Source organism: Bubalus bubalis, chromosome 7 (genome assembly GCF_019923935.1).
Source record: "Bubalus bubalis isolate 160015118507 breed Murrah chromosome 7, NDDB_SH_1, whole genome shotgun sequence".
Taxonomy (NCBI): Eukaryota; Metazoa; Chordata; class Mammalia; order Artiodactyla; family Bovidae; genus Bubalus; species Bubalus bubalis.
In genome coordinates, this window is record NC_059163.1 from 32,393,767 (window position 1) to 32,416,667 (window position 22,901).

At 37.8% G+C, this 22,901-nt stretch overlaps 1 pseudogene; it reads left to right on the forward strand.

The window, feature by feature from the left end:
• The window catches only part of LOC112577685, a 34,374-nt pseudogene extending 11,929 nt beyond the window's left edge, over positions 1-22,445 (forward strand).
• Positions 22,446-22,901: the final 456 nt, after the last annotated feature.

Below are 22,901 nucleotides of genomic sequence, written 5' to 3' on the forward strand. Positions count from 1 at the left end.
CTGGAGGTAATAATACATTATCTTAAATAGTGAAAGGAACAGAAAGAGACATGACGTATTCCATGGCTCACCAGATAATACCATGCCACACTATTACATTTATCCTTCCACCCCCAACTTTTCACATGCAATTTCAGAAAAATAACAGACATGCTTCATAAGAGCGGGAAATTATTCTATTCTAAACCCAATTATTAATATAGATACTGGAGTAATATGAATACCAATCACGGCTTATGTCTCTGATGAAAAAATTATACCAGTCACAGAATAGAAAAGAACTACGAGTTAAATCAAAACTCCTAATGAAACATGGTTTAAGTGTGTAACTCTTAATATATCTGTGTGTGTGTAATTTTTTTTTTTTTCAATCACTGTTTAGGGAAATGAGTCAAAATGGTAAAACACCAATTCCTAGGATATCAGATATTCTCTTAACATTAGCTAAGCTAAAAATAGCAGTCTACATTTGTTTATGGCACTGTCCTTCCCCTGGTAATTTTACTAGCTTTAAATTGAGAAATATCATTAATTGTAGGGTGACTACAAATATTTACAAAGAAATAACACATCTTGAGAGGGTGACATTCACATATACTCCATTTCTTAAAAGATCCTTTTTAGCCCTATTAATAAGTGAAGCAATAAAGGTGAGTAAAGTATCCTGAACTAATAACAGGAAGTTAGAACAAGTTATTTAAAATATATTGCCTATAAACTGGTATGCTACAAATTTTAAAAGTCTAGTTTGAAACACTTCTTGGGCTTCCTTACAAAGAATATCTTTATAAATTTGCAAACAGGTCTGTTGGTTCATAAAATTAATTTTGAGAGGTGGGTGGCTCCAACAATAAAGAATCTGCCTGCAATGCAGAAGACCTGGGTTTGATCCCTGGATCAGGAAGATCCCCCGGAGAAGGGAGTGGCAACCCACTCCAATATTCTTGCCTGGAGAATTCCATGGACAGAGGAGTTTGACAGGCTACAGCCCATGAGCTTGCAAGAATTAGACACAATTGAGTGACTAACACACACACCATGAGAACATCTGGCTCTTATCACTTATTCATTTTGGGTAATGATTTGGTTCCATGTCTTTAGGTGTAATCACTCATTATATACTTAAGCCATCATTTTCAGAAACACATTTCCTCTTAATCAGACTAGATGGCTCTAGGCGGCAGGAGACAGACTCAGTCTAACAGGGTCTCTCACAAATCTCTCAAGTCTGCCTATCTGGAGGTATAGAAGAGCCTCTTCCCACTAGGATCCTGCACTTGTGTAACAGAGAGAAATTTATCCCTGCAGGAAATGGAAGAATTTGTTCAAAGTTCAGGCGAATATAGTATTGTGATGTTTCCTCTGGGGTCAGTGGTCACATACTTCACGGAAGAAAAGGCCAATCGCATTGCCTCAGGCCTCGCCCAGATTCTAGAGAAGGTTAGTTCAAACTCCAATCCTTGTGAGTAGCCACTTTACAAACTGGAGAAAATGTGTAGCTAAGAGTACTCTTTTCAGATGAAAGTTGTAACTCATCCTTTACTGAGCAGAACTAGTACCACCTTTAAGTAAAAATGTCTCAAAACATTTAAATGTATATGGGGCACATTTTACCATTTGCCTCCTGAGTCTTCACATTACTATGAAAATACATCTTTTAGGAAATCACTTATTTTCAATAAAAAAGAGATGAAAATGTTAAGATTCTAGTAACTTTTTATTGTTTGAAATCTTATGACTTGTACTGATTCTTTCCAAAAGTTCACAGAGGTGTCAGCTCCAAGGTCCAGGAAAAGAGAGGTAACACATAGAGAGCAATCACACTCAAGAATATTCTTTATATCACTAGGCTTTATTAAGACTTAAAGTGTAGTTGGTTTAGAAATAGAAGCCTAATCTTTCTAAGTTGAATTTTCTATAGTTAGAACAATTAAAATCCTAATGCAATTGAAGAAGGAATTCATAGGGCCTGGACTTCATCTTAGGCGTGTTCATGCTGATCACGCTCGGCCACCCTTCCAATAGACTCTGAACTCTGTGTTTAGTGCCTATGAAAACAACAACAGAAGGATAAGACCCCCTCCAGACAGGGGAACCTTGAAGATCATATCTAGGTTACTCATCGCCTAAGAGAAAACACACTAATCACCCCTTCCTCCAGACAGGCCATAAATTTTTCTGTATCTATTGGAGTGTAACCTCGGGCTTATTGATTATTGGCTAATTGTTTGACTGTTTGAGCACATGAGCACATGAGCACATAGCACGTGAATCATGGGGTTATTGGGATTGTATTTTCCTTGATTTATGTAAGTCTCAAGAAATTTGGGGTGGTGGGTTCAGACATGTGCACATGGGGTATAAAAGATTTTCACAAATGCTGGTTGGGGCCCTTGGCTAAGAGGAGACTCTGCCTTGGGCCCGCTGGTGAAATAAACTGCACTCCACTATCTGCATTATCCTTCTGAGTGAGTTTGTTTCCCAGAATGCGTGGCTACAACACTATTGTCAAACGGTGTATATTTTCTTCTTTATTGCATTCGATTAACTTTGTTTATTTTAGATTTCTACTCTTCATATATTCCCATTCACGAAATACCCTGTCTTTATATTTTCACTTCCCTGGTGGCTCAGATGGTAAAAGCACTTGTTTGCAATGCAGAAGACCCAGGTTCGATCCCTTGGTTGGGAAGATCCCCTGGAGAAGGAAATGGCAACCCACTCCAGTACTCTTGCCTGGAAAATTCCATGGATGGAAGATAGATGGATGGAGGATACAGACCATGGGGTCACAAAGAGTCGGACATGACTGAGTGACTTAACTTTCACTTTCATATAAAACTCTATAATTGTACTAATTAGGCCTGTTAAAACTCTGTATTTTTAATTTTAGCTGTTCTATTAAAAAGTTTGCTACCTATTAGTATTTAATCTGAAATTCTTCATGCAGAGTTTCAAAAAGAAAAAATTACATAACAAAAAATTAGCATCCTAATGAAAAGTTGTTGGTGAACCACGAAAGATGCTGGGATTCTTGGCCTCCAGATAAGAATTCAATCCGGGGCCAGGGATGAAGCTTAATCGCTCAGAGCTTTTGTGTAATGAAGTTTTATTAAAGTATAAAAGAGATAGAGAAAACTTCTGACATAGACATCAGAAGGGGGCAGAAATAGTGCCCCTCTGCTGGTGTTTAGCCAGATGTTATATAGCTACTAGCAGTCAGCTAATTAGAGAAAAGCAATGTCTCAAAACTCAGAGACTGGCACCAGTCCCCTCACCCACAACATGCATTTTGTGATAATATTGGCACCAGGTGAGTCATCTGGGGTCATAAAACAATTGACATGAATCTTGAAGAAAGGCAGGTTTCCAAGTAAATATACAGTTCCATTAACATAGATTAGGAGAACAATGTATGAGTAAAACATACTGGTTTGTCAAGTTTGTTCTGAGTCTTAGGGGAACCCACTTGAAGACAAGAGTCTAGGGTAAATACATAGTTCGTTAACATAGCTTAAGACAAACATTTCCAAACAAGAATTAAGAATAACACATTGGTTAGCTCAAGGTTTGAGAAAAGTGAAGTTCAGCTGCAGCCAGGTGTCATCATGGCAACACAGATTTTCAAAAGAAACCTCTTTTTAAATTTATATGGAGAAGCAGAAAAAATCTAACACTTGTATGTTTCCTCCTTCCACTTAAAGTGAAAGTGAAGTCACTCAGTCCTGTCCGACTCTTTGGGACCCCATGGACTGTAGTCCCAGGCTCCTCTGTCCATGGGAATTTCCAGGCAAGAATACTGGAGTGAGTTGCCATTTCCTTCTCCAGGGGATCTTCCTGACCCAGGGATTGAACCTGGGTTTCCCACTTTGTAGGCAGACACTTGTACCGTCTGGCCACCAGGGAAGTCAGTCCTGCCACTTAAGAGAGAGATAAAATATGTCTGACACTTGTAGACTATTTCCTCCGTTTAGAGACCTCTAACCTTCCTGCCTGTTACCCTCTTACTAACAAGCTACTTCACTAAATAATAGAGTATAAGCAAATCCTGTATCTCACCCCCCCTTAAAAACCAAACTGACAGTATCTATACAATATTGAAATGGGCTAGAATAGTATGATTTAAGAAAACTAACAAAGAATTGTTTTAACAGCTTTTCTTCAGTTCAGTTCAGCCGCTCAGTCATGTCGGACTCTTTGCCACCCCATGAATCGCAGCGCGCCAGGTCTCCCTGTCCATCACCAACTCCCGGAGTTCACACAGACTCACGTCCATCGAGTCAGTGATGCCATCCAGCCATCTCATCCTCTGTCGTCCCCTTCTCCTCCTGCCCCCAATCCCTCCCAGCATCAGAGTCTTTTCCAATGAGTCAACTCATCTCATGAGGTGGCCAAAGTACTGGAGTTTCAGCTTTAGCATCATTCCTTCCAAAGAAATCCCAGGGCTGATCTCCTTTAGAATGGACTGGTTGGATCTCCTTGCAGTCCAAGGGACTCTCAAGAGTCGTCTCCAACACCACAGTTCAAAAGCATCAATTCTTCGGGGCTCAGCCTTCTTCACAGTCCAACTCTCACATGTATACATGACCACTGGAAAAACCATAGCCTTGACTAGACGGACCTTTGTTGGCAAAGTAATGTCTCTGCTTTTCAATATGCTATCTAGGTTGGTCACAACTTTTCTTCCAAGGAGTAAGTGTCTTTTAATTTCACAGCTTAAGTCCCCATAAACAGACTTATTAAAATAAGCTTTACCTCTAGTGATTTAAGAAGCACAGATTCAATAAATGATTCAAATATCTTTAAAAAAAAGAGAGAGAGAGACAGAAGAGAGAGCGAGAGAAAGATAGAAAACAGGAGAGAAAAAGAAAGGAAGGAAGGAAGTGAGGGAAGGGAAAAACACAGCAAATCAGTCAAAAACCAGACAATAAAAATTTAAAGCTAATTATGTTTTTGGAAAACATTACATTTGAAACTTAAGAGTTCAGATGCCCTCATGACAAGTAAATTTACATAGTAATATTTGTTTTAATGCCTTTTAACACTCACCTTCTGTCTAAACTCATCCTGTGTATTTTCTATTTTTCACTTACAGTGCCACTTTCCAAAGACCTTCAAAAAAAAGAAAAGACAAATAGTTTTACTTAATCTCAATGTTTGCAAACTACCTCTTTTGTATTGATATGTTCCTCTTCAACTTTTAGCTCTCAAACTAAATGGCTCAGACGGTTAAGTGTCTGTCTGCAATGCAGGAGACCCAGGTTAGATCCCTAGGTTGGGAAGATCCCCTAGAGAAGGAAATGGCAGCCCACTCCAGTATTCTTGCCTGGAAAATCCCATGGACAGAGAAGCGTGGTAGGCTTCTCTGTCCATGGGGTCGCAAAGAGTTATACACGATTGAGCGACTTCACTGTCACTTTCACTTTCACTTTCTCAACTATCATAGAAAGTAGGACCAGCTACAAGTATATATGAGTGGGGTTACCCACACAGAAGAAATGCAGGTGTGTGCGCCACCTGCCGGTCATTCAGGGCAGAGCAGGGTGAATTTAGAGGACATGCGTGCCTCTCACCCTACTGGCTGAGATGTTAAGTCCCTCTGTCTGTCAACGCCCCCAGATACTTTGCTGATGGCACTAGTGATGCTCTGCTCCAGCCATGCCTGCTTTCCTGTCTGGGACATGCCTCACTTCTTGGAGCCACTACATGTGGAATAAATGAGTCAGCATTTTAGGCGACTATAGTGAGAAAAAAAAAAAAAAAATCACCTTTATCCCTTCTCATCAGATTTTCCTCCACTGGATATTCATCCTGTTAGGCACAGAGAACTGCAGCTCTGCTTAGAATAAACTCCTACTTGATAAAGTACTATGCTATCTTGATCATAATCACAAATTAAACTAAAGAATAAATGGGGAAACAGTGGAAACAAGTGTCAGATTTTATTTTTGGGGGCTCCAAAATCACGGCAGATGGTGATTGCAGCCATGAACTTAAAAGATACTTACTCCTTGGAAGGAAAGTTATGACTGACCTAGATAGCATGTTCAAAAGCAGAGACATTACTTGCCAACAAAGGTCCGTCTAGTTAAGGCTATGGTTTTTCCAGTGGTCATGTATGGATGTGAGAGTTGGATTGTGAAGAAAGCTGAGTGCAGAAGAATTGATGCTTTTGAACTGTGGTGTTGGAGAAGACTCTTGAGAGTCCCTTGGACTGCAAGGAGATCCAACCAGTCCATTCTAAAGGAGATTGGTCCTGGGTGTTCTTGGAAGGAATGATGCTAAAGCTGAAACTCCAGTACTTTGGTCATGTCATGCAAAGAGTTGACTTATTGGAAAAGACTCTGATGCTGGGAAGGATTAGGGGCAGGAGAAGAAGGGGACGACAGAGGATGAGATGGCTGGATGGCATCACTGACTCGATGGACGTGAGTCTGAGTGAACTCCGGGAGTTGGTGATGGACAGGGAGACCTGGCGCGCTGCGATTCATGGGGTCGCAAAGAGTCAGACATGACTGAGCTACTGAACTGAACTGAAAATGAAAGTGAAAAATATTTCGTATTGTCCCATTTGGGAATTGAAGTACAGAGTCGACTCTAAGAAAGCAGGGGCTATCTGAAGCTGTGGAATACAACTGTCATTTTTTGTTGCTTATCAGGGAAGGAATAAAACTGTGCTTTTCTTTCATTTAGAAATTCCTCTCAAAATATAAAGGAATAAGGAAGAAATTTATGCTCATGACCCTCTCTATTCAATTGTATTTTTATGCACAAGAGAGTAATTGGCATTCATACCAGTTATAAAATAGCTGAAAATATCTTTTATTACCTCCTATTGTTTCCTAATCTGATCTTTGAGGTGTTATTCAACTCTCAAGTTCTCACTTTACTTAAACTCTCTTCTTTTGAATTATGTGTAATGTCTAATTACATTGTAAGTCCATCATTTTTGTGTATTTTTCCCTAATGTTGTTCAAGTTGTTAAGTCACATTTTTCATCTTGGTTTCAGTGTTTGCTCCAAATGTGAATACATACCATATTTTAAAATGTATTTCCAGGTTATCTCAGACTCAATTGTTTTTATTCAGACACAAAACTCGGAGCATAGTTATAACATTCAATGCACATTACTGAAACATGAACGTCAGGAGGTAGGAGAGAAGGTACACTCAATGAAATATTGTGCAGCTTTTCTAGAGGAGCTAGTCTGTGAAAACCATCTGTTAAAAGCCCTGCTACTGCTACTGCTGCTAAGTCACTTCAGTCGTGTCCGACTCCATGCGACCCCAGAGACAGCAGCCCACCAGGCTCCCCCATCCCTGGGATTGTCCAGGCAAGAACACTAGAGTGGGTTGCCATTTCCTTCTCCAATGCATGAAAGTGAAAAGTGAAAGGGAAGTCGCTCAGTCGTGTCCGACTCTTCGCGACCCCATGGACTGCAGCCTACCAGGCTCCCCCATTCATGGGATTTTCCAGGCAAGAGTACTGGAGTGGGGTGCCATTGCCTTCTCCAGTTAAAAGCCCTAGAGACAAGCTTTTCTAGACAAAGAAGTCAATGTATTCATTTCCAAAGGAAAGACACTCAATATTTGCCATGTATGCATTCTGAAAAGTCACCCTTGTGGTCCATTTTCCACTCCCACCCATATTCCAGTCCAAAGATTTTTGTTTAGATACATATTCAAGTCATAATTTTCATGACATTGTAAATTTCATCAAGAGCAAGGGAGGGGAAAGGGAGTTAAGAAGCTTCAGCAGGCCTTGCTATGATACTTTGTTTCTCAGAAATGATTATCTTGATGTCTAATTGTTTTGCTATTACCAAGTTGTTAATTGTTGATAATTTAGTTCATTTTACTAAATATCAAATTGGTAAACTCTATAATTTTGAAAAATTCTACTTCTCTTTATTAAAGGCTTATAATTTTATTGATTTGGGAGCATTGCTGTAAAAATTATAAATACACTTAGAATATTCCAAGAAAACACTTAAAATTGTTTATTTTACAATGCCTTAACATGAATCCTAAACTTAATTCTAAGTCTGAAATTATCTGAGTATAAAAGTGTTTAGTGTACAGTGTGTATATATAATATATTTATATTCCATTCTTTTATTTAAAAGAATTAAGGAATACAAGGATTATACTTAAATACATACATATAGCAACTTTGATTACTCATAATATTCTAACATAACAATCATAAAGAAGTAGGGTTCTAAAGAGAAATTAAGGAAACAATTCCATTCACCATTGCAATGGAAAGAATAAAATACTTAGGAATATATCTACCTAAAGAAACTAAAGACCTATATATAGAAAACTATAAAACACTGGTGAAAGAAATCAAAGAGGACACTAATAGATGGAGAAATATACCATGTTCATGGATTGGAAGAATCAATATAGTGAAAATGAGTACACTACCCAAAGCAATTTATAGATTCAATGCAATCCCTATCAAGCTACCAATGGTATTCTTCACAGAGCTAGAGCAAATAATTTCACAATTTGTATGGAGATACAAAAAAACCTTGAACAGCCAAAGCTATCTTGAGAAAGAAGAATGGAACTGGAGGAATCAACCTACCTGACTTCAGGCTCTACTACAAAGCCACAGTTACCAAGACAGTATGGTACTGGCACAAAGACAGAAATATTGATCAATGGAGCAAAATAGAAAGCCCAGAGATAAATCCACGCACATATGGACACCTTATCTTTGACAAAGGAGTCAAGAATATACAATGGATTAAAGACAATCTTTTTAACAAGTGGTGCTGGGAAAACTGGTCAACCACTTGTAAAAGAATGAAACTAGAACACTTTCTAACACCATACACAAAAATAAACTCAAAATGGATTAAAGATCTAAACGTAAGACCAGAAACTATAAAACTCCTAGAGGAGAACATAGGCAAAACACTCTCTGACATACATCACAGCAGGATCCTCTATGACCCACCTCCCAGAGTAATGGAAATAAAAGCAAAAATAAACAAATGGGACCTAATTAAACTTAAAAGCTTCTGCACAACAAAGGAAACTATTAGCAAGGTGAAAAGGCAGCCTTCAGAATGGGAGAAAATAATAGCAAATGAAGCAACTGACAAACAACTAATCTCAAAAATATACAAGCAACTCCTACAGCTCAATTCCAGAAAAATAAATGACCCAATCAAAAAATGGGCCAAAGAACTAAATAGACATTTCTGCAAAGAAAACATACAAATGGCTAACAAACACATGAAAAGATGCTCAACACCACTCATTATCAGAGAAATGCAAATCAAAACCACTATGAGGTACCATTTCACGCCAGTCAGAATGGCTGTGATCCAAAAGTCTACAAGCAATAAATGCTGGAGAGGGTGTGGAGAAAAGGGAACCCTCTTACACTATTGGTGGGAATGCAAACTAGTACAGCCACTATGGAGAACACTGTGGAGATTCCTTAAAAAACTGGAAATAGAACTGCCTTATGATCCAGCAATCCCACTGCTGGGCATACACACTGAGGAAACCAGAAGGGAAAGAGACACGTGTACCCCAATGTTCATCGCAGCACTGTTTATAATAGCCAGGACATGGAAGCAACCTAGATGTCCATCAGCAGATGAATGGATAAGAAAGCTGTGGTACATATACACAATGGAGTATTACTCAGCCATTAAAAAGAATACATTTGAATCAGTTCTAATGAGGTGGATGAAACTGGAGCCTATTATACAGAGTGAAGTAAGCCAGAAAGAAAAACACCAATACAGTATACTAACGCATATATATGGAATTTAGAAAGATGGTAACAATAACCCTGTGTACGAGACAGCAAAAGAGACACTGATGTATAGATCAGTCTTATGGACTCTGTGGGAGAGGGAGAGGGTGGGGAGATTTGGGAGAATGGCATTGAAACACGTATAATATCATGTAGGAAATGAGTCGCCAGTCCAGGTTCGATGCATGATACTGGATGCTTGGGGCTGGTGCACTCGGACGACCCAGAGGGAGGGTATGGGGAGGGAGGAGGGAGGAGGGTTCAGGATGGGGAACACAGGTATACCTGTGGCGGATTCATTTCGATATTTGGCAAAACTAATACAATATTGTAAAGTTTAAAAATAAAATAAAATTAAAAAAAAAAGGAAGTAGGGTTCTGCTGTATTGTTCAGTCGCTAAGTCATGTCCCACTCTTGACCCCATGGACTACAGCATGGGGCTCCTCTGTCCTTCATTATCTCCTGGAGTTTGCTCAGATTCATGTCCATTGAGTAGGTGATGCTATCTAATAATTTCATCTTCTGTAGCCCCCTTCTCCTCCTGCCCTCAATCTTTCCCAGCATCAGGGTCTTTTCCATTGAGTCAGCTTTTTGCATCAGGTGGCCAAAGTATTGGAGCTTCAGCTTCAGTATCAATTCTTCCAATGACTATTCAGAATTGATTTCCTTTAGGATTGACTGGTTTGATCTCCTTGCTGTATAAGGGACTCTCAAGAGTCTTCTCCACCACCACAGTTCAAAAGCATCAATTTTTTGGTGCTAAGCTTTATTTATGGTCCAACTCTCACATCTATACATGACTACTGGAAAAATCACAGTTTGACTAAATGGATCTTTGTCGGGAAAGGTAATGTCTCTGCTTTTTAATATGTCTAGGTTTGTCATAGCTTTTCTTCCAAGGAGCAATTGTCTTTTACTTTCATGTCTGTACTCACCAACTGCAGTGATTTTGAAACCCAAGAAAATAAAGTTTCTCACTGTTTCCATTGTTTCATTACCTATTTGCCATGAATTGATGGGACCAGATCTTCCCTTGGGCTTCCCTTGTAGCTCAGCTGGTAAAGAATCTGCCTGTAATGCAGGAGACCTGGGTTTGATCCCTGGGTTGGGAAGATCCCCTAGAGAAGGGAAAGCCTATCCATTCCAGTGTTCTGGCCTGGAGAACCCTATGTGTCGCAAAGAGTTGAACACAAACTGAGCAACTTTCACTTTGATATGTCTTCCTGATGGGACCGTATGACATGATCTTAGTTTTCTGAATGTTGAGTTTTAAGCCAACTCTTTCACTCCCTTCTTTCACTTTCATCAAGAGGTTCATTAGTTCCTCTTCATTTTCTGCCATAAACGTGGTGTCATTTGCATGTCTGAGGTTATTGATATTTCTCCCGGCAATCTTGATTCCAGCTTGTGCTTCATCCAGCCCAGCATTTTGCATGACGTACTCTGCATAGAAGTTGAATAAGCATGGTGACAATATACATTCTTGACCTATTCCATTCCCAATTTGGAACGTGTCCATTTTTTCCATGTCTGGTTCTAACTGCTACTTCTTGTCTTGCATACAGATTTCTCAGGAGGCAGGTAAGATGGTCTGATATTCCCATTTCTTTAAGAGTTTTGCACAGTTTGTTGTGATCCACACAATTCATTACTTTAGCACAGTTAATGAAGCAGAAGTTTTTCTGGAATTCTCTTTCTTTTCCTATGATCCAATGGATGTTGGCAATTTGAATTCTGATTCCTCTGCCTTTTCCAGATCCAGCTTGTACATTTGGAAATTCTCGGTTCACATACTGCTAAAGCCTAGCCTGAAGGATTTTGAGCATAAACTTGCTGGCATGTGAAATGAGCAGACTTGTTTGGTAGTTTGAACATTCTTGGCATTGCTCTTCTTTGGGATTAAAATGAAAACTGACCATTTCCAATCCTATGGCCACTGCCCAGTTTTCCAAATTTCCTGACATATTGAGTGCAGCATTTAATATTATCATCTCTTAGAATTTTAATTATCTCAGCTGGAATTCCATAACCTCCGGTAGTTTTGTTCATAGCAATGCTTCTTAAGGCCCACCTTATGGACTACATCACACTCCAGTATGTCCAGCTCTAAGTTAGTGACTACACCATTGTGATTATCCAGGTCATTAACACCTTTTTTAATAGCTCTGTTTATTCTTGGCACCTCTTCTTAATCTCTTCTGCTTCTTTTAGGCCCCTATAATTTCTCTCCCTTATCATACCCATCCTTGAATGAAATGTTTCCTCAATATCTCCAATGTTTTTGAAGATATCTCTAGTCTTTCCCATTGTATTGTTTTCTTTGCATTGTTCATTTAAGGAGGCCTTCTTATCTCTCCTTGCTATTCTCTGGAACTCTGCATTCAGTTGTCTATACCTTTTCCTTTCTCCCTTGCCTTTGCTTCTCTTCTTTCCTCAGCTATTGTAAAGCCTCCTCAGACAATCAATTTTTCTTCATGCATTTCTTTTTCTTGGTCACTATCTCCTGTACAATGTTATGTATTCTCATCCATGGTTCTTCAAGCACTCTGTCATCTGATCCAATCCCTTGAATCTATTCATCATCTCCACTGACTAATCATAAGGGATTTGACTTAAGTCATAGCTGAATGGCATAGTGGTTCCCCTACTGTCTTCAGTTTAAGTCTGAATTTTGCAATAAGGAGTTCATGATCTGAGACACAGTCAACTACATGTTTGCTTGTTTTTTGTTGCTGACTGTATAGAGCTTTTCCTTGTTTGGCATTAAAGAACATAATCAATCTGATTTTGATATTGATCATCTGGTAATGTCCATGTGTAGAGTCATCTCTTGGGTTATTGATAATGGGGCTTTGCTATGACCAGTGTCTTCTCTTGACAAAATTCTGTTAGCCTTTGCCCTGCTTCATATTGTAATCCAAGCCCAGATTGCCTGTTATTTCAGGCAGCATAGTAGAATTAACAGTATGGTCTAGGTTGTTGCAGTATATTCTCTTTCAGTCTACTTTCTTCATCTTATATATGTACTTGAGTTTTAAAATAGTATTTGAGTTTAAAATAGTTTGTATAAATTTAAATGAATAATTTTTTATAATCTTCATTACACATTTACATTAGTATTGTGAAATGAAAATATCTAACTTCCATATTAATAAATAAGAATGTCACAGCCATCAGCAATTTCTGGCCTCCACATGAGAATGAGGACTCCCAAAACTGTGATCACATGGATGCTGCCACCCCCCACAGTGATTGCTGAGGAACTGGGAGAATGCAAGAAGCAAGGTGAACTAGGAAACAGAATTGGCCCAGAGAGTTGAGGTGCATACGAAAATAATGAATTCAGGGAGTCCAGAGGCTTGCACCTTCCCTTACATAGAATGCTAAATTCCTTAGTTTGATACCTGATCTTTGGTGTTCAGACGGCCTGCTCCCTTTATTGCAAATGTGTACACAGCCTGACTTCCGCTCCTGCCTCCTTGGAACAGTTTTCTCAGAGTTCCTTAGATGTTGTCTCCTGGGCTTGGAGTCCTAAACATGCCCACCAATTAAAATAGCTCTCTACTTTCAGGTTGTGACTCTATTTTTTAGTTGACAGTATTTAGTGGGAAATGTTTTGAGCTTTTGAGGCTTAATTTTCTCCTTCACTGTTTCTTTGCAAGTTAGTTCTTAATAACAGAGAGGTTCCTAAATTCAAATAAACCAGTATAAATGTTGCAAATATTAAAAATACTAATATGTTAACTAACTTCATTTTAAGATACTGCCTTTTTAAGTTTTAGAATTAAGTAGAACAATTTTGGAATTAATTAGAAATCAGTTTAGAATGTGTTTTTAATTTTTAGAATTTACTGCATAAATTATAAGTGACAGTTGGTTTCAAAAAATTAAGAAAATTTCATTATCTTATCATGATACTCAGTGTGCCTACCCTAAGTAAAATATGCATATTTGAAACACAGCTACAGAGATAGGTTCCTTGCAGTTATTTTTAGGCCACACCATACACTGTGGTCGAAGAAGGCGATGGCACCCCACTCCAGTACTCTTGCCTGGAGAATCCCAGGGACAGGGGAGCCTGGCGGGCTGCCATCTCTGGGGTCGCACAGAGTCGGACATGACTGAAGCGACTTAGCAGCAGCAGCAGCAGCAGCAGCAGCACATACTGTGGTGTGCAAGTAGCTTCTTCCCCAGCAATGGAGAAAAGCTTCGATCAGGAATCCAGTAAGTCATGCAGCTTTTCTTAATCTTAAAGCCTGTGGAAGAATGGTGTTACACAAGAAACACCTGGGCCACTTTGCAAGGCTGGTTTAAAGAGCACAGGAGAGAAAGTTACAAAAGGTCTGGACTACTGTAAAAGTTGCAAATATGTAGTTAAATCAATAAAGTTATAAAGGCAATTTGTCATGTAACTTATTCAATATTAGAGAGACAATAAGCAATATCAAATATTTCTCTTGACCTTTGACAATAAAAATATCACAACTGACTTAATCCTTTCCTGTTGGAAGAGCTTGCTTTTCCTCTTCTGGATTCTACTGGCAAATATCCTGGTACTTTGAGTTGGTTTGTATGTCTTTAGACTTTAACCACTTCCTTAACAATGCAGCAGTCTGAGTATTGTAATTGATTCATTAAGTGCTGATATTAAAAACACAGCAAATTTTTTTAAAAATAGCAAAGTTTTTAAGAATTAGAGAGTTTAGATTTTTACAACTATGAAATTTTTAATAAACATCACATTTATTCCTATATATTTTAAATAAAAAATAGTTATCCTAAAAAAGTCCCTCAATTCAATGAAATAGATTTGTACCAGAGAAAAGTAATGCTATTTTCCTATATCATCTTAGAGGTAAAGTACCAAGACAGATGTGTTAATGAAAGTCTGATATAAAACAGTATGGGGTAAAGAAGACTAATCAAAAAATAAAATTTCTGGAAGAGGCATAGTTAGTGAATTCAGTTTAGTTTCAGTCGTTCAGTCGTGTCCGACTCTGCGACCCCATGGACTGCAGCACACCAGGCTTCCCTGTCCATCACCAACTCCCAGATCTTACCCAAACTCATGTCCATGGAGTCGGTGATGCCATTCAATTAGCACATAGTGTGATTTATTTATCAATTCTCAACAATAGATGGCAGTTAAGAGAAAAGTTTTGTGAAAAACCTGCCACATTGCAGCAAAGCAGGTTTTTTTAAAAATGAGTAATAAAAAATCTATATTTTATTAGACATGTCAAAAAATATCAGAACCATTTTTTTCCCCCAAGTCCTCTGTTAGATAATATTGAGAACCAGAAAAAAATCTTATTAATTTGTTGCAGGGTGATAAGATGTGACCAACTAAAGTAGTATACTTATTAAAGCACTTAGCTTGCTCAGTAAGACAAGACTCAAGACCTCACTTCACTATATGCAGCAATCTAAAGTTATGCCATAAAAAAATAAAATAATAAATTTATGTTATAAACCTTGTCAGTCCTGACCTCTTCCTTACATTACAAAGTTTCCCTTGATATCACTTTCCAGGCCTCAACACCTTAAATATCTGCTCCTGATTTCCCTGTTCTGAGGCAGTAGTAAAGCCCTGTCAAAATACTTCACACCCTTCCTGTTATGAATCAAATTAACTTTGCTTTGTTGATTTTTCTATTTCATGAGCTTATGACCATAGTACATGATAAATGGCTATGTTTGCTTTGTATCTCCTCCCGTTGAGAGGTGGAGGCTGCTTCTCCACCTTTTGAATTTGGAACTGACTAATGACTTGTTCCAAAACTCAATAGCAGAAGCAGAAGTGACATTGCATAACTTCCAAACCCAGGAACTTCCAAACCCAAGTTCCAAACCCAAACTTCCAAACCCAAGTTCCAGGCCTAGAACTTTTATGCAAGCTGGTCTAGGATTCTGTTATCATGGGAAAAGTCCAAGGCTGTCTGCTTTAGAGGCCACAGGAAGGTGAGAATCAAGGATTATTGCTAACCTGCCAAACCACAGCCAAGAGAATGATGTCTTCTTGGATCACTCTCCCCCAGCTAAGCTGATGGCTAACTGTATAGTAAAGAATAAGTTCAGGAAATTAATAAAGATGGCATTTCCCTGAGCCCAGCCCTAATTGCTGATACAGAGGGTCATTAACAAATATTATGGTGCTATTTTAACTGTAAGTTTAGGATTGATTAATTATACAGCAATATATAACAGAGATATTATGATTTAAGGAAACCGATGCATATGTAATAACACTTTAAATAAACAAGCCTAAGAAATATTAACATAGTTGATCAATGTCAAATTAGAGCAAGGTCCAAAATCTCAAAGACTTCTAGGTTGCTTGTAGAAACTCTCAATAATGGTTGAAAAACATCCATTAAGAAACTCATATTTCTATTTCCTCACCACTCTTAACAAAATATAAAATATGTTTAATTTATAATTCATATATTATGCATATACTACTGGAAGAGTTCAAGGATAAATATCAGAATGATGAGGACCATTGCTACCCTAAAATCATAATCATTTGACACATTTTTAGGCCTGAAAATTTTCCATTGACTAATGAAGAGACTGGGTCCTTCAGAAGAATGGTATAACATCCTGTGAAAGTGAAGTGAAAGTGTTAGTTGCTCAGTCATGTCCAACTTTTTGTGACCCCATGGACTGTAGCCCACCAGGCTCCTTTGTCCATGGGATTCTCCAGGCAAAAATACTGGAGTGGGTAGCCATTGTCTTCTCCAGAGGATCTTCCCAACCCAGAGATCAAACCTGAGTCTCCTGCATTGCCGACAGATTCTTTGCCCTCTGAGCTACCAGGGAATTCACAATAATATACTGTAGTCAACTGTCAGGCACTACTGGGATTCAAACCCTGGATCTCCTGTTTACTAGACAGGTTCTTTAGCTTGTACACTATGATGTTACCATCTGAGTCACCAAGGGCTTCCCTGGTGGCTCAGATGGTAACTTCTTAGTAGGTGTACATGCTAATGATCCCTAATGATCCCCTCAGTTATTTCTCAAGAGGACAGTAGTATCACAGTCACAACCAAGGATTTTCTCAATTACCAAATGGGTAATTAAATAGATACACTTTGTTGTTGGGACAAACCCAAATTATATTCCTGACCTGTGGAAAAGAGTAGAAAAAGTCAAGTAGAATACTCTGTATTGGGTTTCTAGGGCTGCTATAACAAATTGCCACAAACTTGGTAGCTTACTCTAGTGTTTGTTGTTCAGTCGTGTCTGACTCTTTGTGACCTCATGGACTGTAGCCCACCAGGCTCCTCTGCCCATGGAATTCTTCTGCAAAAATACTGGAGTGGGTTGCCATTCCCTTCTCCAGGGAATCTTTCAGACCCGGGGATAGAACCTGCATCCTGCCTCGCAGGCAGATACTTTACCCTCTGAGCCACCAGGGAAGCCATGGCTCAGATGGAAAAGTATACTTTAACAGAAATTTCTTCTTTCACAGTTTTGGAAGCCAGAAATCTCAAATCAAGGTGTTGCCATGGTTCATTATGTTTTGAGTTTTTGAAAGAATCCATTCATTCTTGTCTGTTGACTACTGATAGTGCATGGTGTTCCTTGGCTCTGAGACACTGTTATTTCCCACCATAAACCATCCATCATAGAATAGGCATTAAGCAATAACATAGGCCAAATTACCCAGCCAGGTCACATCAGACAGCCTCTATCATGATCTACCCCAGTGACAGTCCCTAGAACAAATTAACAAAATGGCTGTGGTGATGGCAAGTGAAGCTTTACATGGGCCCCAATGTTTGGACTCCTATTTTCCAAACTCATGTAACTATGCCCTAACTGAGTGTCAGGAGGATCACATCTGCTAAAGATCTAATTAAACACTGAATTCCTAATATGGCACCATAGTTTGAGTAGACCAACTGGATACTTGGCACCTACTTTCTAACTTGGATCTCTTTCACAGTGGCTATTTACCCTGATAGGAATAGTCACATATACTGGGAATGATTTTATTTTATTATCTGCATGAACTCAGCAAAATGGTTACATACCATTAACCTGACATTTTAGCAATTTCAGCAATTCATAAGACTGGGATATATAAAAGGGATGTGAGCCACTGGTTTTCTAATCCCATTAATTGAGTATATTATCCATTTCCCTTTTAGTGTTATTGGATCCCATATCAAATATTAGCTGATGTTATATTTGACACTTTTTTAAACTCTCAATTCTGTTCCATTGGTGTATGTGCGTGTTTTATGCCAGTGTCATACTGTTCTAATTATTATTGCATTGTGACATAATTTGAACAAGAAGTATAATGCCTCCAGCTTTGTTCTTCTTTCTCAGGATTGCTTCAACAATTCAGGGTGTTCTGTGGCCTATACAAATATTCAGATTTTTTTCTATTTGTTTAAACATGCTTTGTAATTAGTATATTAATTGCATTGAAAAAAGTCACCTTTGATTAGCATGGACATTTTGACAATATTAATTCTACCATCCATGAATATATATATATATATATATATAAAATTGTAACTTTTTATGTTTCTTCTATTTATTTCAAAAAAGAGTCTATAGTGTTCAGAACTTTCACTACCTTGGTAAATTTATTTCCAAATACTTTACTGCTTTTGTTTTTATTTTGAATAGGGTTGTTTCCTTTCATCATTTTTAAGATGTTTTGCTGTTGGTGTATAGAAATGCAACTTATTTTTGTATGGGGATTTTTATCCTTAAAATACTCTGAATCCATTAATTGCTTCTAACAGTTTTTTGGTGGAGTCTTTGAATTTCTTATATATAAGATCATAAGAAAATTTTACTTCTTCCTTTCCAGTTTGGATATCTTTTGTTTCTTTCTCTTGCCTGATTGTTCTGGCTAGGACATTTATTATTCTATTGAGTAGCACACATGCATTATTTCTGATGGAGTTTCAGAGGAAAAACTTCCAGCCTTTCATCATTTTGTATGATGCTAGCTGTAGGCTTGTCATGCTCAGTCACTTCAGTTGTGTACGATTCTTTGCAACCCCATGGACTATAGCTCCCCAGGTACCTCTCTCCATGGGTTTTTTTAAAACAAGGATACTGGAGTGGATTGCTATGCCCTCCTCCAGGGGATCTGCCCAAAAACCCAGGGATCAAAACTGCATCTCTGTGTTTCCTGCATTGGAGATGGAGTCTTTACCACTGAGCTGTAAGGGAAACCCAGGTTGGTCATAGATGGACTTTATTATGTTGATCATGTTGTTTTTATATCCAGTTTGTTAAGCATTTTTATCATGAAGAGTTGTTATGTTTTCCAAATTTGTTCACATATATTAAGATGAGCCTTTAATTTTGTTTTTCATTCTCTTAATGACGAGTACCGCATTATTGATTTATGTATGTTGACCCATCCTTGAAACCCATAGATAAATTTTATTTGATCATGGAGTATGATCCAATTTTTGTGCTGTTGAATTTTATTTGCTAATTTTACATCTACATTCATCAAAGATGAATTTTGTACTCAGATTTTGTTTGTCTGACAAAATGTTGATCTCTCCTTTATTTCTGAAGGACATCGTTTTCATGTAAAATTATTGGGGTTATAGCGCTTCTTCTTTCAGAACTTTGAATATATGAACCAACTCTGTCTTGGCCTGGACTTTTTTCTAAAAAAGTCAGTAATATCCTTGTGTATGCATGCTATAAAACTTCAGTCATGTCCGAATCTGTATGACCCTATGGACCATAGCCCTCAAGACTCCTCTGTCCATGTGATTCTCCAGGAAAGTATCCTGGAATGGGTTGTCATGCCCTCCCTCAGGGGATCGTTCTGACCTAGGGTTCAGACCCATGTCTCTTATGTCTTCTACACTGACAGAAGGGTTCTTTACCACTTGCCATCTGGGATGCCTGAATATCCCTATAGGGTTTCCTTTGTATGAAATGAGGTGTTTTATTTCTTCACAGTTCTTTCATAATTTTATCTTTGGATAATTACTGAATTATATTTTCATTGTTAGCCAATTATTCTTAAGATGATACTATTATCATCACATACTCTTATTGATTATTCACTTGAAGAAAGTTAGCTTTTTAAGCAAAAAAGTTATAGATGAAGTTATTGCCCTAAATATTTCTGAATCCATTTTTATACCAGATAATGGCTTCAACATGTAAAATCCAAACAAAAAAAAAAAAAAAAAGAATTCTACATTATAAGAAATATCTTCAAACAGAAAGTAAAGGAAATAGAAGCAGATACCCTGGAATGAAGGATAAAATTATCAAGATATCTTTATGACATACCTTTTCCACTGTGAGATATCTCTTCACAACATAATGTGAATCAGACCTAGAATCTGAACTTTAATTTATATCTACAGCTATAGGAAAAAGATATATTTACCTCTTTTTCATAAAGATATATGTGATTTAGTGAAAAGAGCACTTTATTTAACATCAAAATATTTATTTGAAAGTGTCTCTGCCTTAACACTTCTTAAAGTGGGCATATTCTTTCCTTATGGCAGTAAGTGATGTTCTCTTCTCTATGTGGAATATGTAGTATAATTATCACTAAGAGAAACACTAGAGAGATTTATACAATTCTGATCAAATGAACATTTAAATAAAGCCAGAGAAAAAGATCCCAAACATGCAGTCTTAATTAAATATGCATACCTGATGAATTTTCTTAACATTATTTAAAAGTTATTATGGGTTTATGTTTAACTTTAAGCCCTTTCTTTTGATATTCTCTGAAACTTATAAACTCTTCTTCTGAGTTTTTTTTCTCTTATTTTTTATTGACTTTAATCAACATTTTTCCAATCAATAACAGCTACATTTCATTTTAGTCTTTATTGCAAAGTACACAATTCAAAGTTCAGCCCAACCTACTATAAACATTGGGAGGATTAAGGAAGAGATCTTTGAATTGTGAGTTTCACACACTTGGCGTAAGCCCAGATTTAGTTTGAGCAAGAATTAGTTATGAAGACTGTGAAAGACTTCTGTGTCCTTTTCATGAGGATTCTATGTCTCTTTGACCCTGGAGGGCTTCCCTCCTTGCTCAGTTGGTAAAGAATCCACCTGCAATGCAGGAGACCTCGGTTCAATTCCTGGGTTAGGAAGATCTGCTGGAGCAGGGAAAAGCTATGCACTTCAGTATTCTTGGGCTTTGTGGCTCAGCTCATAAAGAATCTGCCTGCAGTGCGGGAGACCTGGGTTTGATTCCTGAGTTGGGAAGATACCCTGGAGAAGGGAAAGGCTACCCACTCTAGTATTCTGGCTTGGAGAATTCCATGGACTGTATATTCCATGGGATTGCAAAGAATCAGATATGATTGAGTGACTTTCACTTTTCACTTTGACCCTGGAAGGATGGGGAAAGTACTGGAAGGCCTGAGAATTTTAGTTGATTGGATTAAAAGTTATTCTGGTAGAACTCCACCTTCCTGGACAGGAGATACCTTTTCTTGTACCTTCACCAAGCCATCTGATGGATCATACCAAGATTCTTTTTAATGTAGAGATTATCCAACGGCCAGTAACTAAACAAACTCTCATGGAAGAGCTCAATACTGATCTCTATGCAGTTTCTTTTGAACTGCCCAAACTCTCACTGTGGGACTTGAAAAAAACGCAAGTAAACCTGAAAAAACTGATGAATCCTTTATTAGCAAAAGCCAACAGACTATGTGATAGTGCTATCACAAATAGGAGTTACCTAGCAGGCTACAGGCAGCTAAGTTTGATATCTGTATTGCTGATCCTTTAAATTTTTGTGGGGAGTTGGTGGCTGAGCTCCTCAACATTTCCTTTATATAAATCTTTCTGGGTTTCCTTTGGGAATGTCACTGAGCAATTGTGTTCTGGACTTCTATGCCATTTTCATATGTTCCTGTCAGTGCATCAAGACTGACAGACAACATAACTTTCATACAGAGACTGGTGAATTGGTTATTGTACACAATGAGTGATATGACTTATTCATATTATGTATCTCCACAATGGGATGAGTATTACAGCAAGGTTTTAGGCAAAAGAAATTTACATGTAAGAATGATTCTTATTTCATATGTATAGTGTAAATATTTATCTGATTGTATGAAAATTTAGAAAAGATTTTTAAGTGAAATTTCACATGGTCGTTGCTAAATTGTTTTGAGTGAAGAAAATACAATGTTTTTCTTTTTGTGTTTGTTTTATATGATTAAGTACTGAACACATATCAGAGAAGGAATATTCTCTCTATTTATGAGTAAAACCTGCTTGATGCCTTTAAATTAAAAAAAAAAAAAAAAATCTGGAAAAACCCAAACCTTACAGTGTGCTTACTTTCTATGACCTTGGTTTACTTCTTTCTTGTTTACATCTCCTTTTTTACAGCCTGCTTTCTTTCTGATTAATCTTTTTCTCAGGCTTTTTTTTGCATCCTATCTAGACTTGGTGGGCTGGTTGTAGGGATTGACGTGTGGTGAGCATGAAACTAAAAAATAAATATATCTTGTTTTCATCTGTTCTTGTCTTAGAAAAGGGAAAAGAAAATTATGATTTTTCTGTAAAGGACTATGTTTATAAACTTTTAATCTAATTGCATTTTTTCTTATTCCTCCTGCTCCTGTTTGGTTGCTCAGTCGTATCTGACTCTTTGTGAACCCATGGACTGTATAGCTCACCAGGCTCCTCTGCCTATGGGATTCTCCAGGCAAGAATACTGGAGTGGGTTGCCATGCCCTCCTCCAGGGGATCTTCCCAACCCAGGGATTGAACCCAGGCCTCCCACATTGTAGGCAGATTCTTCACTGTCTGAGCCACCAGGGAAGCCCCTTTTTCTTGTTGGCAGTGTTCTATTCATAATTGCATTAGAGGTCCACTAGTGAGATGTAACCCTGAGCATATTTTTTTTTCTCTATTTTAGCACATCTGTTTACCCTTTTGTTTTTCCTTTTGCATAATTAATCTTTTATATATAATTGTGTTAGGGATGATTTTGCCTAAAATATCTTTAAGGAAGCAGTTCCTTGCTTGTATTCAGTTTGATGTTTTAAAGATATATTTAACATACAACATTGCATTGGTTTCAGGGGTCAGTGAAAAATTAATCAATAGCCAGTATACAAAATA